At 41.1% G+C, this 19272-nt stretch overlaps 1 pseudogene; it reads right to left on the bottom strand.

Moving 5' to 3' along the window:
* Positions 1 to 265: 265 nt before the first annotated feature.
* On the bottom strand, positions 266 to 532 carry LOC142441497 (ATP synthase F(0) complex subunit f, mitochondrial pseudogene; annotated as a pseudogene).
* Between the last annotated feature and the right edge of the window lie 18740 nt (positions 533 to 19272).

The following is a 19272-nucleotide window of genomic DNA, read 5'->3' as shown; positions in this document are numbered from 1 at the left end:
ATATAATCATTTGATCATGAATTTTAAAATGAGCTAAGACATATAAATGGAAAACACAAAAACAGAGGCAACTAACCTTATGAATGATAAGAAAGAATCAATACAACTGATAGCCACTCCAGGTGTCTCTCTCTTTTTTTTCCCCCCACAGGCCTGCACCTTTTATTGGGCACATTCTCAAGGGCTCTTGCCGGGTGGAGCGGAGGGGGTGGTGGCAAGGCAAGTGGCCAGACCTGGAAAGCAGGCCGCCCTCACCGTGGCATTCTCAGTGGTACTTCCTTAACCACTAGTGTTTGAGCTCCTTGTAGGATAGGCAGTAGCTGAAAACCACATAGGCCGCCAACACCATGGACAGGCCTGCGACGCTCCCCTTCCTCACGTTGACATACTTGCTATAATACCGATCTTAACCTCTCCGAAAGGCGCCGACCATGCCCGTCGGGGTGAAGTCCCGCATCAGCACCCAGCTGGGCAGCTCCGAGATCCTGACATCCAGAAGGCGCTTCTCCTTCAGGGGCACGGGAGATGCCATCTTTCAGTCCTGGGTGTCCGCTGCCCTGGGCCGCGCGCCTATCCAGGTGTCTCTTAAGTGAAAATCGTTAGCCAACACTTCAAGTCCTGTCCTAGAAAAGGACTTCACTATATTTCTGGAGAGGCAAAGTCATGCTTGGGTTTTGTTTTGTCTTATTTTTTTTTCCTTCCCTTGGCTTGGCTTTCCTCCAGGTAATGTGTGTGAATCTTAAAGTTGAGGAGCGATTGCGTGATGCGTTCAATTTCTCAGCGCAAGTCCTCATTTGCTGTTTGAAAATTTGACAAGTGTAAACAAAACAACTCACTTCTTAGTGCAGGGTGCGGTGTGTTCCTCAGGAAATTCATAACCCCTGCACCTTTGAAGGTGACTTTGTCTGAGAAAATAGGGTCTTTTTTGAAAATGTTGTCAGCTAATTATTACTGAAGTAGTGTGGATCCTAATCCTAAACCCTTTTGATGGGTAACTGACAAATGGGGAGCTCTGACAGGGAGAAAGGGAGTGGCGCACAGAGAGAAAGCCCTATACTGAGAAATACCTACAAGCAACAAAGAACCCACAAGAATTTCTAGCTGTCACTAGGGGCTTGGGGGAGAGGCCTGGAACAGGTTCTCTCTCAAAGTCATCAGAAGATATTGACATGGTCAATATCCTCAATCCGGACTTCCAACCTGCAGAACTGTGAGACAATAATTTTTGTTCTCAAAAGCCATCTACTTTGTGGTACGTTATTGCAGAAGCCCTGGACACTTAGATAGCTTTCCTATTTATACATACATGATGTGTGTTTCCTGCTTACCACGCAGGAGCCCAGGAGCTATCATACAGTCAAGATTGCATCTTGAATGAACAAATCAATGAATGATTATATAATAATAAAAATATCAAATTATTAAACACCTGTACTGTTTTTGAGATAGGAGCTAGCAGACGTGGTCCATCCATCTAAAGGGCGACAACATGAAAAAGGACAGTTAACTGTTCCAATGGCTATTATGGAAGAAGTATAAGAGCAGGGCAGAGGTGGACCTGAACTGTGCAGACAAGGCTTCTTAGAAGAAGACTAGGAATCAGAAATGCTTAATCTTAAGTGATGTGGAAGAGTCTGTGAGGCTAAAATTATGTAGGATTTCAATCAGAGTGACCACCTCTATAGAGCCAAAGATACAAAATAATGTGATATGATGGCAGTTCACTTCCTGATGGCTCTGGATTAAAGGGCTAAAAAAGTCACATAAAATGCTGACACAAAAGGGAGAGATGGGAGAAGGATTTCTGTAAATATAGGAGACTAAGGAGTTTGGGAAAATGAAAACAAATCCACCAGAGACAAAATGTGACCTTGAGTAGGTACCACCTGAGTTTTGAAACCATATTAAAATAATATATATTTGACTCATTGAACACTAATGGTAAAATACCTGATGAACTTTGGTATAACACTGAAAACTTCATACAAGAAAGAAAGCAAAAGAGTACTTAAAAACAGGAAAGATAAAAGGACCCAAGTGGATATCAGAAGACAGTCTGAAACTTCCTGTAGCATGTAAAGTGGCCAAAGCAACTGAAAGTAATGATGAAGTAAAAGAACTGAATGGAAATTTTTAAATGGCAGGTCAAGAAGATAAAGGTAAAGTATTTCAATGAAATGTGCATTGAAATATGAAAATGGAAGATAGAATTGAAGAAAAAAATCAGCCTTGATTGCAATGTTGATCGAATCTCTGGGTAAAAGAGTCAACGATGCAGGAAGCATCAACGGAAGATGGATGGAATACACAGAGTCACTGTACTCAAAACAGTCGTTTCAAGAGATAGCAGATGATCAAGAATTGATGATATGGAAGGAAGAATTCCAAGCTACACTGAAGGCATTCATGGAAAACAAGGCTCCAAGGACTGACGGAAGACCCATTGAAATGTCTCAACAACTTGAAACACTGGAAGTGCTCACTTGTCTGTGCCAAGATCTGGAAGACAACAACCTGGCCAACTGATTGGAAGAGGTCCATATTTTCATCTCGTTCATAAAAAGCTGACCCAACAAAATGCAGAAATTACTGAACAATATCATTGATATCACATGCAAGTAAACATTTGAAGATCATTCCCTAGAGTTGTAGCAGTACGTCAACAGAGAGCTGACAGAAATTCCAGCCAGATTCAGAAGAGGAGTAGGCATGAGGGATAGCATTGCTGACGTCAGATAGACCTTAGCTGAAAGCAGAGAATGCTAGAAAGATGTTTGCTTGTATTGTATTGACTACGCAAAGGCATGTGACTGTGTGGATCACGACAAGCAATGGGTAGCATTGAGAAGAATGGCAATTCCAGAACACTTACATATGTTCATGTGGAACTGAAGATGGATCAAGAAGCAGTGGTTTGAGCAGAACCAAGATTCCATACCTTTCTCCCACAGAGTTGCTGGTGTGTTCAAATTGCCAATATTTTGGTTAATAACCTAATAATCATATCTTAGTGCAATGTTTATGCTCATGAGTTCTTCTACATTTTGGTGATTGTAAGATCTAATGATAGATCTGATTTAATATGTTATATATTTAATATGTTAATAAAGAAGTGTATCAAATCACACTTTTGGATAAAATAGTGATTATTGCATTTCACAAGTATTTATTGGTATTGCAATTGCATGCATATTTCAAGTGGATACCATTCGCAAATGGAATATAGCTCCACTGGGCTGCGCTTCCATCGCATGCATTTTTCCCATTAGGCGAGCATTGATCCACTCTCTCTGAGTTACTGCACCCAATGGCATCTCCTGGAAAGGTTCTTTCTGGTCACAGTGAATTTTTCACAATAGAAGTTTTGCTCAAGCCTTGTTTTTTGAGATGGCTGATTTAAGAGAACAGCATGAGGTTGTGAAATTTGTTTCCTGCTCAGGAAAAATGCCACAGAAACTGTTGTGATGTTAAGCACAGCTTACAAGGAGAGTACTATGGGAAAAACTTAAGTGTACAAGTAGTTCTCTCGTTTCAAAAAGAGATGCAATGTGATTGATGACAAACCTTGTTCTGGACATCATCAGTGTCCGAAATGGATGAAAATGCCAGCTCATAGTTCATGTGGAGTTCGTTCCACTAGGTCAGACTGTTAACCAAGCTTTCTATTTAGAGATTCTGAAAAGATTGCATAACACTGTATGACAAAAAAGCCCTGATTTGTGGCAGGCTGGGGACTGTTTTTTTGCCACACGGCAATTCACCTGCTCACGCAGCCATCTCAGTGCACCAATTTTTGGCAAAAAGCAGCACGCCTCTCTTGCCCCATGCACCTTACTCACCTGACCTTGCTCTGTGGGATTTCTTTTTGTTTTGTTTTGAGTGAAGAGGGACATGGAAGGACAGTGATTTGATGACAAAAAAGAGGTGAAGGAAAAAACAAGGGAGGTGCTGTCAGTCATCCAAATATATGAGTTTGAAAAATATTTCCACGAATAGAATTGCTTTGGAGTACTTTGAAGGTGAGAGGTTGTTTTGTAAAACAATTTTAAAGTCATCACTTTGGGAAAAAAATCTGGTTTTTTGGGGGGTACCCCTGATATTTTATGATACTTCCTGTTATTTTGAGAGAAGGGAGAAGTGTGCGTACTCTTTATAGATTGCCAAAGCACTATTGTATAAAGAAAAAAAGGTCAAGAACTTCTGTTTGCACTGCTTTTTAGAAACTATTTGTCATTTAGAAAGAAAATGCTGGCAACATTTTGAAGTAAAAAGAAGTTGTATTAGATGACAACTTGATACTCCCTCAATGCAAGGACACTTTGTTCTATTAAACTGACATTCCATGATGCTCACCTTCCCTACATAATCGCTGAAGACAAAGTGGGTACCTAAGCAAATATGATGGTGCCTGGCTATCAAAAGATATAGCATCTGGGATCTTAAAGGCTTGAAGATAAACAAGCAGCCATCTAGCTGAGAAGCAACAAATCCCACAAGGAAGAAGCCCACCAGCCTATATGATCACAAAGTGTTGATAGGATCAGGTATCAGGCATCAAAGAACAAAAACAACAAAAAAAATCATATCATTGTGAATGAGGGGGAGAGCGGAGTGGAGACCCAAAACCCATTTTGAGTTAAAACCCAAATCCAAACCTACTGCCATTAAACCAAGTCCAACTCATAGCAACTATCTAGGGTTTCTGCATAGGAACAGAAAGTTTTATCTTTCTCCCGTGGGGTGACTGGTGGATGTGAACTGGTGAATTTTGGTTTAATCATCCAGTGCTTGAGTTCTCACTCACTGCTAGTGAGTCAATTCCGGCCCATAGTGACTCATATAACACAGGGTAGAACTGTCCCGTAGAGTTTGTGAGGCTGTAACTCCTTATTGGAGTAGAACGTTTCATCTTTCTCGTGTGAAATAGCTGGTGGTTTGGAACTGTTGACCATGAAGGTAGCAGCCCAATGCATAACCACTAAGCCACCAGGACTCTCAGTGAGGAGGATAAAATTATAGTTTAGATCAATTCTGTTTGGGGTTGAAAAGAACACTAGAAGTAAGTTACTAGGAAGGGAGCTATGGGGAAAAGTGAGGAAGAAAAGGCCTGGCGGTGGAAACAGCAACACGAGGGCCTGAAATGGATAAGAGCTGACTGCTGTCCGGGAAACAATAGGGTAGAGAGTCTCAAAGTTGGTGAGTATAGGAGAGAGTTCATTAGCAATGTAAGATTGTCAGAGAAGGCAGAGGCCAACTCAGCAAGGCAGTGTCTTGACAATGGGATTGGACCCCGGTTGAAAACTCAGGAGGCCTGCTTTGGGTTCCTGGACAATGAACCCCATGCATAGTTGCCGTTCACTTGAGAGCTGCCACAATGTTGAACAGTTTTCAGCTAAGCTTCTAGAGCAGCGGTTCTCAACCTGGGAGTCAAACGACCCTTCCACAGGGGTTGCCCAATTCATAACAGTAGCAAAATTACAGTTATGAAGTAGTAACGAAAATAATGGTTGGTGGGGGGGGGAGGGAGTTACTGACATGAGGAACTGTATTAAAGTTTCAAAGCATTAGGAAGGTTGAGAACCACTGTTCTAGACTAAGATTGATTAGGAAGAAAGGCCTGATGGTTTATATACAAAAGTCAGCCAATATAAACCAATGGATCACACAAGTCTTATCCACAACTGATACTAAGCCTAGCACAAGACCAGGCAATGTTTTGTTTCATTGTTTATGGGGTCACCATGGGTCAGGGTGTTTACATCAACGACCTTACCCAAAATAGAATGGGAGATCACTTTATACAAAGACGTTAGTGTGACTTGTTTTACCTTGCATAAAGTGGACTTTGTTGTATAAGGAGAGGACTAAAGGCAAATAAGAATGGAAGAGGGAGGCCGTGTGAGAGATGATCGCACCGGGGACAGTGGGTATGTGGATTCAGGAGAGAGGAAATTCTATAACTATACATGTTAGGAATAGGATCGACGAGGCTGCTAATAGACTGAATGGTGAGGACAAGGAGGGTATAAAAGACATTTCTCAAAGTATTGAAATGAACAACTGGGTAGACAGTGATGCTATTTACTGGGAAAGCAAAGAAGGAAGGCAAAACAGATTTGGTAGATGAAACGAAATTTGGCTTGGACATGCTAATTTTGAGATGTCTTTAATATGAATGCAGTAAAATGACATGGAAAGTGGCCTGATCTGACCTCCTTTGGCTTCCCTATTTTGTGGGTCAAACGTGCCTTCACTCTCCATCGTTCTTTATCCAATTATTCCTTCCAAAGCATGCTTTCAGAGTGGGTTTGATTCATTCCAATGGCCACAGAACTCACAGACAATACAATTCAAGGAGTTTGTTAGGGGAGGTAACTGGTTACCACAAGTCAGAATCAGTAAGTAGTACGGATACAGTTATTGGTCCATAACAACATCGCTCTCCAATCAGCAGTCAGTCACGTGGTCTCTTTGCTCCTTCATCTGTGGAGCAGGAGACCTGTCTGTGGCTCTCTCTTGGTCCCATAGTCTCAGCACTGCCCCCCCCCCCCCGGCCCTCTTCTGATTCATGACTCAGGGCCTTTGCTCCCTCTCATAAGCTCAAGGCCACAGTCTCTGATGCCTTTGCTCTGAGTCTCCACCACGTCATACGGAGTTCTTGAATGTATCTGTCAATGAAACTGTGATTTCCCTCTTGATATCGGGTTCTTGGTTTCTTCTGCACAGAGAAATGGCTTTGACAGAGGTGGGGTTTCTGTCTTTCAGCAGACCATGCCCTCAAGGAAACAAAGTGTTTGACTTAGTTGAGAACTTAATGCTGCCTTCATAGAGAGCTTCTCCAAGATAGGATTCTCCCACAAGCATAGAATCCAGAATTTTAGCACATCAAGTGGGGAATGTTGGCTGGAGGGACCATATTAATTGACTACATTTCACAAAGGGAAGCATCAGGAGGCTGACCGCAAAACCGTTGCCTTAAAGCCACCTGCCTTCCTGTGGGAGAGGCTGTCTGTTCATGCAAATTGATTTATCTGCTCATGCAAGGTTGAGTCTACCTGTACCTGTCAAGGTCTGCAGACTCAGAAACCCTGTACAGGAATGCTGTGCATCTGAATGGACTATATGGCAGGGAGTTAAGATCCAGTGGAGCCCTGGTGGCATAAAGGGTTATGAATTGGGCTGCCAACAATAAATTCAGCAGTTCAAACCCATCAGCCATTCCTCTGGAGACAGGTGAAGCTCTCTTCTCCTGTAAAGACTGACAGCCTCATAAACACACATGAGTGCTTCTACTCTGCCCGAGAGGGATGCTCTGTGTTGGAATCAACAACATGGTTCTCTGTCTATTTGTTTGTTTGTTTTATGACACAAGTTGTCAGGAGAAACTAATCCCTGGAAAAGAAGTGCATGCCTGGTAGAGAGTCAGCAAAATGGATGAAGATCCTTAGCGAGACAGATTGAGGCCCTTAGGGAGATAGATTGAGACAGTGGCTATAGCAATGGGCCCAAACATAACAAGGACTTTGAGCATTTTTTCAGGACCAGACAATGTTTGGTTCTATAGTACATAGGGTCCCTATGAGTCAGAATGGACTGACAACACCTAACAACAATAACAGCAGATGATACATTTAGAAGTCTCTGGGTAGTTAAGTACATGGCGACGAGTTGGTAGAGTGGCAATTCAAACACACACAATCGTGCCTCAGAAGAAAAGGTGGCGATCTGGTCCTAAAAGTTTACAGCCATAAAAATCCTATTATGAGTATTTAAAATCCCAAACCATTCACTAAAGTAATGATACTATCAATAGAATTACCAGATGTTCTATGGGGATGATTTATAATGTTCCCCAGTGAAATGATAGTACTATCTCTAAAGTGGTCTACAGACATCTATAAATCATCAATATAAAAATTCTGAGCTCTCACTTAATCATAGACCTAATCTAAGAAGAACCAGAGACTGTCAGAAAAACCAACAGAAAAGCACAGGCAGAGTGATCCTTAAAGGCAAGGATGGTGAGACTTTGTCACTCATTCTTTGGACATGTTGTCAGGAGACACCAGTCCCTAGAGAAGAGCATCATGCTTGGTAAAGTGGAGGAGCAGTGACAAAGAGGATGGACACAGTGGCTGTCACAATGGACTAAATCATAAGAACGATGGTGAGGATGACGTGGGACTGGGTGGTCCTTCTTTCTGGTGCACATCGGGTCCCCATGAGTCAGCACCCACTCGACAGCACCGAATAGCAACAGCAATCTAAGAACGATTAGTCATGGCCCTACGATTCGCACTCCTGAAGAGATCACTGATGATATGGGTTCTATAACAAAGTGAAGAAATCAGATGCTGTCTGTCAGAAAGAACAGCATGTGGGGCCTTTAAGTTTTGTCTTTAAACAAAGCAGACATCTAAGTGGGATGTCAGCTAAGGGCACATGGATGAAGCACATCAGACTGTGTGATCCAGGGATTATAAGCCACAAAATCCTAGACAGAAGGAGGGAATAGTATTGGAGCTTAAATTCTGAATACCCAGTTTGTAGAAGGCTATGAATGACAGTGAGAGCCCAAAATGCTTTTGCAGAGTCCCCACATGGATTAAACCTCTGGAGAATCCTCTCAGACCATTGCTTGGGTTGTGATCACCTTGTTACGAGACAGGGTGCCTTGGAAAGTGGATTAGTACAGATGCGATCAGATAAAAGTGTAATATTTTATCATTTGTTCTACACATTTTACATTTGTTCTAGCTTTTATTATTTTCTACTTTACTTTAGATTGAGGCTATTCTGTGTTCTATTTTATTATTGTCAGACTTTTGGTTTTCTATTGCATCTCTTGGTTTGTGTGAAACTCAGGATAGGTAAAACTTTGGAGACACTAACAGAATTAATAGTTTCTTAGGTTTAGGGCAAGGGAGGCTGGGAAGAAATGAGGAGCTACTAATAATGAGTACAAGAAAGAAGAAAATGTCTTAAACCTGACTGTGGCGATGAGTGCACAACTCTATTTAATATGTTCAAGCCATTGAATTGTGTGATATGTAAACTATATGTCCATAAGACGGTTAAAATTTAAAACTCAAAACAATCCTTTTGTGTGCAATTCTGCCTTACAATATGTTGTCATGAGTCAGAACTGACTCACGAGCAAAATGGTTTGATTTTTATGAAACATTTAGTTTGTGATCTCAAGTAAGCAGATGAACTTAGTAGGGATCTCTAACAGAAAAAAAATGATCTGAGTCAGAGCTATAAATTTTTTGGAAGGCACAGGTGTATAAGTGGCACCTCAGTCAGCCTAGAGATAGAACAGAGAAGAGGATGCTGAACCTGGAAATAGTACAGAGAAGAGGATGCTGAACCTGGCGATAGTACAGAGAAGAGGATGCTGAACCTGGAGATAGTACAGAGAAGAGGATGCTGAACCAAGCTCTAGATACTTCTAGAGGAAAACCGAGAAAGGAAACTGAAAGGCAACAACCGAGTTTGAGAAAACCCATGAAAGTATAAATTCTTGGGAAAGAAGAATATTATATTAAATATATAATATTTTTGTATAAAGTGTAAAATAGTTTTGAAACTCCTTTATTTGGTGAATAATATTTATATAACCAAATGCACATACTTTTAATTGTACTGTTCAGTAAGTCTAGACAAATGCGTACACCCAGGTAACCCACATCAGGATACATACTCTGCCTAGTATTCCCCAGAGATTCCCCCCTTATTCTTTCCCAATCACTACCCTTACGCCGATTTGCAGATAACTGATGATTCTTTTTCTATCACTAGGTATTTGAACAGTCTTTTCCAGATTTTCAGCAGACTATAAGATTGTCAATAAAATATAATATCACTGGTTTTCTTTTTTGCTAAATCTCATTCTATTATATGGACACCCTATAACTTTTTCTTCATTCATCTGTTGTTGAATATTTGTGATGTTTTCAACTTGGAGGTATTAGAAAGGAAATTGTTATACATATTTGTGCACAATCATTGTGTTAACATTTCAACTGGCTAAAGCATTAGAGTTAAATTGCTGGGCCACATATTAAGCGAGCATTGAATTGAATAAAATTTCAAACTGTTTTCTGACGTAATTGTACTATTGTATACTCCCACCAAAGCTGAGTTCCATTAGCTCCAAATCCTGATAAACACCAAATAGTATCAGTTTTTAAAATTTTAACACGGTATGAGATGATAGTATTGTCATGTTAATCTCCCTATTTTAGTAGGTATGGGACGGTATTGTCATTTTAATTTCCCTTTACCTGACACTTAGTGATCAAAATCTAAGCAGGGTTTTATTTTGTTTTGTTTTGAAGATTAACAACATGTTTTTAAAATTGCATTTTGAAAGGGAAATGGCTTGATATAGACAAAATTTTGAATAACAGGATTCACACTACCTCATTACAAAACAACTATGCAGCTTCCATAATCAATACAGTATGGTAGTAAGATCAAAGGGACAGAATGGCTCAGAAATGAGGACAAGGTAATTCATTGAGGAAAAATATTTTCATGGAAAGATCTGGAACAATTGGGTATACTCATGGAAATAAATAAGCCCCTACTCACACACAAAGGGGGAAAGATGAACCTTGCTACTTCTGTAAGGGGTTACCGTCATGGAAACCCATAGAGGCAGTTTCTATCAAGTCCTGTAGGGTCATTATGAGTAGACATCAGTTCAATGGCAGTGAGTTTGGCTTTTGGCTTATTTATACTTAACCACAACAAGGTATGATAAAAAATGGATCATAGGCTTAAATGTAAAAATTAAAACTGTAAGATTTCTAAGATACAAAAGCAATAGGAGAAAATAGTTTCACTTTAGAGGTTAGCAAACATTTTACCTATAGAACACAAAATACATAAATTTCAAAAAAATCATAAAAATCAAACTTTTCATTTTAAAAACACTATAAGTAACACACAGGCAAGTCACAGACTGAGAGTAAACATATTTATGTGTAACAGGTGTCATATGATTTGTATTACATACAAGGGGCCTTCAAAACATTCATGGAAAAAGTCTACTCTCCTTTAATTTTGTCTTTCCGTGAAATTTTTAAAATCCCCTCATACTATAAACTGACAAAAGGTTATTTTCATAATATGTAAATACATCTTACCAGTAAGAAGATGGATGATGGAATTAAAACATGACCCTGTGATCTGACAAGACACTTCACCTGTCACAAGGAACTGCTAGGACAATTCTGAGCACCAACTTCTTTTAGAGGGGAATATGTATAGGTATATGCATCACTCGAAGATGAATCCAATTTTAGAAATATTAACATGTGTAAAATCTAAAATCAGAATCTGAATAACATGCAATATACTCTTACCCATCTCCCCACTCTCTAACCTGTCACTTTCCAGTCACTCAGGAGTGCTTTCGCAGTTACAATAAAAGCGGGACTTCTTTTTTCTCCTTCGCTGTATGTGAACACAAGGAGTCCTGGTGGCATCGTATTCCCATGTTCTGGTCCCACAACCTCCCCTTGATCCATTAAAAACATTCTTCATGAGCACTATGGCGTGTTCTGGAATTCCCATTCTTCTTAAATGTATCCATAGTTTGGTATGATCCACACAGTTGAATGCCTTGACATTGTCAATAAAGCACACATGAACATCTTTCTGGTAGTCTCTGCTTTGAGCCAAGATCCACCTGACATTAGCAATGAATTATCTTGTTCTATGTCCTCTTCTGAATCCAGTCTGAACCTTGGCCATTTCCCGCAGTACACTTTCAACCAATGTGGTTCAACCATTGTTGGATAGTCTTCAGCAAAATTTTACTTACACTTGATAGCAAAGATATCCTTCTGTAGTCTGAGCATGCTGTTGGGTCACCTTTCTTTGGAATGGTACAAATATAAATCTCTTCCAGTTAGTTGACTAAGTAGCTGTCTTTCCAATTTGTTGGCATAAACGATTTAGGGCTTCCAATGCTTCATCAACCTGTTGAAACACTCCAGTTAGGATTCCATCAATTCCTGAAGTGTACAATTGCTTAAGAACCTGCTGCCTTGGTCTGCATACTATGCATGTGCTTTCAACTTCCTCTGCTGCTGGGTCAGGGTCATTCTCTGGAGACCCCGGGGCCAGTGTTCTGGAGAAGGAGCTCTAAGGGCTGCGAGGCTCACATAGCTATAGAATCAGTGATTCCAACCCATCAATCACTCCCTGGGAGAAAAAAATAAGGCTATCTGCCCTACTAAAGATTTACAGCCTCAGAAGTCCTATATAGGGTCACCATGAGCTGTATAGGGGCCTGCTATACAGTGGGATATGCACTGGGCTTTTAACCGCGAGGTTAGCAGTTGGAAATCACCAGCAACTCCGGGGAAGAAATACGAGGCTTTCTACTCCTCTGACAATCCACAGGGGCAGTTCTACTCTGTCCTATAGGGTCACTATGAGTCAGAATTTACTTGACAGCAGTGAATTTGAGCATATGAATTGGAATCAACTCACTTTGGTCTTTATGTGAAGACAGAACTGAAACTCTTCCTTACATTGCTTCTAGAAATGACCCTCCTCTGCCGACCACCAAACGGTTTACAGGAAAACCTTTTAAATATCTCCAACCAAATTTAAAAGTCATCTTCCAGGTTCATTGTCACTACTTTTTCATCATTTAAACTACGCTCACTTGGAAAATAAGTATAAAATGCCACTTGCAAAGTGACAGTTCCCTCCATATCTTTGACATCGTGCCTAGTAAATTGTCCTTAAACTAGCGAAAGCCTTACCTGGGAGCTTTCACAAAGTAGAGAGAAATTACACAGAGCTGAGCCATGCATCATTGACAGAACTTCCAGGTCATTTCTAATGGGGCAGTTTTTCTTGTACACTTCAATGCAAAGAGAAGAAAGGATAGCTGACTTTTCTGCTGATGCATACAATTCAGACTGCTGACCATGGGAAAGAGACTCAGAACATCTTCTGATGGGCATGCCTGGGCTGAGTAGCTTAAAAGAGTGTTGCAGTGTGTACGTCGAGAACCTGTGAGATGTCTATTAATAATTTATACTTCAATTTATTCTTTTTTAAAAATCGTGTCCATATTAAGTTGGCACAATGAGCACATGAAAATGTAAAAAGCTTAAAGTAAGTAAAAAGATGGAAACATGCTCTCATACTTCTATAGGGAGTTCAAAGAAGGGAACATCTGCAGGGAAGTGCTGAAGCATCCTTGCTTGAAGGGAGGGTCGCTTTTATTCTTATTGCAGCTTTCGCTGTCTACCTTTAGAATGAATCATGCCGCGTTCTGCCTGCTTCTGACAAACCTTAGCTAGCAGTTACTGAAAGTAGTGTGAGCGAAACAGCTTTGTCTCATTTTCGTGGTAACGGCTTCAGCTCCCATGAAGATGAGGAGGCATGTTCGTTTGGGCTAGGTAAAGGAAAAACACACCCTTTTCTGCAGATAAAAGGGAGCCTTTGGAATTCTGTGGTACAGAGCATCCCTGAGAAATAACGCAGGGCTGTCAGGACTTGGAGCTCGTGGGCATAAAGGGTTAAAGTGAGAGGCACTTGAAGGTAACGTTAAGGTGAAGAGTCTTAGATCCGAGAAGGACACCAGAAGCAGACAGACATGTGTGAATGCAAGCAAGTTTGACATTAGGTCAAAAAGTTGGCCCTTTGTCTGGGATACTGGTTGGTAGGTGCTATCACATCAGTTTCTCCTCCTAGAAAGGATGCAGAATGGAGCACACCCTGGTCCTTCCTGCACAGCCTCTTTAAGCCTCATTTATTACGACTTAGATGGAATCGATGGTTACATTGATTCATTCCTCAAAAACCCGGCTAAAATGTCACCTTTGTGGAGACACATGTTAGAGGCTCTCCCCTCATGTGTGTCTTGTCAGGGCCCGAAGGTGCTCTGAGGGCACTCGGTTGTACCACAACATCCCTGCTTAGTTGTCTACCTTGTGTTAGATGCTAAGACACTAGCGGGAGGGCTATGCCTTCTTCTCGGCACAGCCAGCGTCTAACACCGAAGCGGACAATTATATAGGCATGTCATTCTGCTTGTGAGCAGAAATTGCAGTATTTTTCAACTCCATAGAGAAAATTCCCTAAGCTAGAGAGTGTCCTACAGATTCATTTATTCCAACACATTTCGATCAGTGCCTGTGTCATCTGTACCCTCCAGGGGATTACATGCTCTTCTTTTCTCTTACCCAAGCAATGCCAGAGGTTGGAAAGAAGCACTCACATAGCCTCTGAGTTGACTCTGAAAAACCATGAATGATCTGAGACTCAGTGCAAATTTTGGGAGGTAGTTAAACAAAGAAAGAAAACAGGCAACGCTTCTTGCCCAGCCAGATAGCAGAAGGGATTGCTGGTGACACACCAGCTGCTATGAGTGATCTTGACAGTGTCCAGGCCATTAATAAGGCTTTCTGGCCTGTCGTGTATGCGCGGTCTTGAAAGCCCTTTGCTCCCTCGGGGCCATTAGAAGCAGGATCGGGACTGGGGCAACAAATGTCACTGTCAGGCCGACTCTAGCTGATTGTCACCGGAAATTCCCGGGCTGGCCTCCCCTGGGCCAATGGGCCACAGGCCTTGCATGGAAGATATCTGGGGAAGAGTTAGGAGCAAAAGGATGATTTCTGTGAAAGGAAGAAAATAAAATGGAGTGGAAACTATGGATTGGAATGCATACTGATAAACTAATGTTATTTTCACTAACTACATAGTTCATGTCTCTTAACAATTAGTGTTCCACCACTCATCTATCTGTTAGTTGGTCCTGTTGCAATGAACTCCATGTTCCAATGATGCTCGAAGTTGTGCCACCAGGATCTCAAAGACCTGCAGGGTCACCCGTGGTGGAAATGTCTTAGTGGGGCTTCCGGATGAAGATAGACTAGGGAGGAAGACCTGTCAATCTGCTTCTGAAAAGTCAAGATCACAAGAACCTACCATCAGCTGTGGTGCTGAGAAATGGCTCCCTGGGCTGGAAGGCACACACAAGACCCTATCTTCGTGGAACCAAGCTGACCAAGGACCATGGAGACGGCACAAGTTGGGCAAGTTTCTGTCCTGTTGTACACCGACTCACCATGAGTTGGAGCTAGCTTCATTGCCACCAATACAACAAGTGTCCGTCGTGTCAGCCTATGTCCTGAGACTGATGCACTTGGCCATAATTAATTTTCAGCATACGACTCCAATGTGAACATTTTAAAGTGACATTGAAGTGTTCCCTTCTAAGTCATGCAGTGGGAGAAATTCTGTCTTCTTTTGGCTAGTGGCACACAGACATTGGGAACCGGGGTGGGATTAAGTAGGAGAGAAATATAGGAAGGATGGACAAGATCCCATCGTAGTCAGAAGAATTTTATTTCATATCAGCCTGGTTTGCTCTGAAATTGCCTCAGTTCCTCAGAGCATTTCATTATTCAGCCTCTTTCTCCACTTACAAGGTTTAATGGAGTCTCCTGGCTTTGGCCGTTGAAATATTCATGGGTCCTTAGCAGTTTCCTGCATGCTCACGTTCTCCTCCATTAGGAGGAAACCTTCAAGGAACTAAAGGCGAAGCTTCCAGTGCAAGGGGAGGGGTGTGTGTGTGTGTGTGGTGTGTATGTGTGTGTGTGTGTGTGGTGTGTGTGTGTGTGTGTGTGTGTGGTGTGTGTGGGGGTGGTGGTGGGGGGGGGGGAAAGGACGGAGCTTATTTCAGCTCTTGGAACAGATAGAAAGTGTTCATCCCCCAAGGAGCTGGCCTACTTTCCCTGGCTCTAAAATAAAGGGAGCGCAGACATGGCACATTTTGGGAAAGGGGGATTTGTCTGTCCCGTCTCTCTGCCCATCTCTGCAGAGGCTCAAAAGAATAATTAGAAACTGCCTTCGTGGAAGAATTTGGTGAAGAGTCAACACATATGAATAAAAAATTAATCAACTACACATTGCTCAAAATAGCACTTAAATGTTTCCTCTTTGGGCCCCTGTTCTTTCTTTAGTCTCTGCTGTGCCAGCGACTCTTCAGAAGCAAAAGAGTAACAAAGCCACCATGTAATAATATAGCCATCATGTAGTCACATAGCTATCATGTAGTGACAAAGCACAACTCCAGATGTTATCATCTTGGCTTACTCAAGTGAAAATAAAACAAAAAAGATGTTTGCGTGATTTCATTCAACAACTACTTACCCAGCACAAATCTTTTTCTAAGGCGAAGTCTAGGTTTGCTATTAGCTGTCCTCTACTGAGTGCCTGCTATGTACCTGTAGCATCTTGTTAAATAAAAATCATCTCTTTGGTAGAAAAGCAAAGTGATGCTCAGAGAAACCAAGTTGTTTGTTGAAACTCTATTGGAAGAGTTTAGATTTGAATCCCACTCTGATTCCAAAGTTCAAACTCTTTCATTTTTCTGCCTCTCCTAAAGGAAGTTTAAAAGTTCACAACCAAAACAGTGTTTAAAAATAATTCAAACAGAAAGGAGGTATTCTAATTTTGAGCTTGAGGGATCCTTGAATAACCTCAATTTTATGAATAAGTTAAAAATAAATAAGAATGTAAAGTAAATAAAATGGTTATAATTGCTTATTGTAAGCTTATATAAATAACATGTAATCAGGCTATAAATCATAATGCATGGAAGAATTCCTAGGGGAAGGAATTATGAAGCTGCACTTATGTTCATAAAGAAAAAGCTAGGCAAAACTTAAAAAGATTCAGTAAACAAGCAAGATAGGAAAACTGTCTGGCACAAAATAGATTATTCATTCATACTATTTATTTAGGCCCTAAAATTGTTCTCCTTTCCCCTAGGAACTTTTCCACTTAACATGATCTATAACTAGATCATATTATATTTACATAATTTTCTATTCACTGAATATGTGTCTATTGAACAACTTAGCATTCATTAAGTGCTTATTATATTCCAGACACTGATCTAAGCATTTAATAGCCTTTACCACATGTAATCCTCACAATATTATTTTAAAATATACATTTGTAAATGGCACAGAGAGATATATAACTTGTCAAAGTGGTAGAAAAATACATCAACCTCAAGAAGTATATTTCCAGAACCCAATCTCAAATTTGCTGCTCTAGAATACTTCTTGACTAAATGCCAGGCACTGAAATAGGTCATGGGATGAAGATGCATACTCCACTGTCTTAAACATCTCATTGTCTCATAGGAAATTGTTATAGGCAGTTCTCTGCCCCAACCTGTGAATTCCACTACCTGTGGGTCAGGCCAACCCACGGATCATGTTGCTAGAGCGTGAGGCTCCTTCGAGACCTGCTTCACCACAGGGCTGGTGCATACATCGCTGTAGCTTGAGGCTGGTGGATCCTGTTGCCTTGCATTGCTTGTGTTTGATATCCCATCAAGGCCTGCTTTGCTAAGTTCCCGAGTTAGGGAGGATTCTGTTATCTGCTTCCTTGACCTTGGATCTCCACAGCCCATGTGAGTTGAAAGACCTCCAGTATAGTAACTGTTCCATGGAAGTGAGTTGAACTGAATTCCTCTGTACTGCGGTGTGGCCGAATTAGTTATTACATTCCTTCTCAGTGTATAAATGTATCTATCTATCTGTCTATCTATCTATCTATCTATTTATCTATCTATCTAATCATAAGTGTCCTGGTTTCATTTCTCTAGAGAACCCTATCTACACAGAAATGGAACCAGGGCCCCAACTATCCATCAACATGTTGGTATTTCATTTAAGATCAGCTACAGAAGCCCTCGCTCCCCATCTCACCCGCCTCTATACCACACCCCACCAAATCATTTCATTTTTCATTAAGGAGCAAATGTTGAAGCACTCTGTAATTACATCGGTAAATGTCTCAAATAAAGATGAAAGATCATTAAAGTGTTTTTCTTACATCATTCCATAACTTGTTTGCTGAGGTAGGAATGTTTGACGTTGCACTGGGAACTTTCGCACTTCTTTAAGGTGTTAAAGAGTACAGATGTAACTTTGAGGATTAAAGTATGCCTAATCCAACCACAATGTTTCCCATCACCTCATACTCATGTGAAAGCTGGACAGCGAAGAAGAAGAAGAAGAAGAAGAAGAAGAAGAAGAAGAAGAAGAAGGAGGAGGAGGAGGAGGAGGAGGAGGAGGAGGAGGAGGAGGAGGAGGAGGAGGAGGAGGAGGAGGAGGAGGAGAAGGAGGAGGAGAAGGAGAAGAAGGAGGAGGAGAAGGAGAAGGAGAAGAAGAAGAAGAAGAAGAAGAAGAAGAAGAAGAAGAAGAAGAAGAAGAAGAAGAAGAAGAAGAAGAAGAAGAAGAAGAAGGAGGAGGAGGAGGAGGAGGAGGAGGAGGAGGAGGAGGAGGAGGAGGAGGAGGAGAAGAAGATTGGTACATTTGAATTATGGTATTGGAAAAGAATATTGACTAACCTTGGACTACCAGAAGAACAAACAAATCTATATTGGCGGAAGTAGAACCAGGATCCTCTTTAGAAGCTAGGACAGAGAGACTTCATTTCAAGTACTTTGGGAATCTTATCAGGAGGGACCAAATTTCCAGAGAGGACATCAGACATACCACCAATTATGAGTTCTGTCAGGAGGCAGTCAGGTCACTACTTGAAGCACTGAGCTAAGAGCAGCAGAATGATACGTGACACAGCAGGTTAAATGATACTGCTATTGGGTCAGATGGTGGTTCCTATCCTTTAGTGCTCTGTACTTTTCCTTTTTACAGAAGTTAACTTTTCTTACAGAACTTTTAAAATAAGAAGTTACATATTCATTCCACTTAGGATAGAGGTTTGGTCATTTTTCCTTGCAATCTCAATTAACTGAAGCCCCAGGCAACTTTCCCCCAAAGATCAGAGGAGTATAATCCTCATTTCCCATTTCTAAGGCTCGAGATGAAACTGAGCATTAACATCAGACATCAGTAGCTTACACCCCACTGTGTCCAAGTATGAGACAATAAATTAGGATTAGGGTCCAAAAGAGGGCTGTAAGAGCTAAACAGAACTGGATCGTGTATGCCATTTCTTTCATAAAATGCATCCATTGAACAAAATCAGCACTTTCACACTTGTGATACAGCGTGCTTCCAAGCTGATAATGACCTCATCTTTTACTGCTCATTTAACATAAAATATTTATGCGCTAAGTGTACCTGAAACCTGTCCCCACGCAGCATTCACAGTCATCTTACTATCCTCAGGGCTCTCTGTCATCTTTTGTTTCAAGGAAAATGCACCTAATAATACATGCTTCAAGGGATTGCTATGACAATCACATGAAATAAA

Source organism: Tenrec ecaudatus, chromosome 2 (genome assembly GCF_050624435.1).
Source record: "Tenrec ecaudatus isolate mTenEca1 chromosome 2, mTenEca1.hap1, whole genome shotgun sequence".
NCBI lineage: Eukaryota > Metazoa > Chordata > Mammalia > Afrosoricida > Tenrecidae > Tenrec > Tenrec ecaudatus.
The sequence above is the reverse complement of the archived record's forward strand: the minus strand, read 5'-3'. Positions and strand labels throughout refer to the sequence as shown.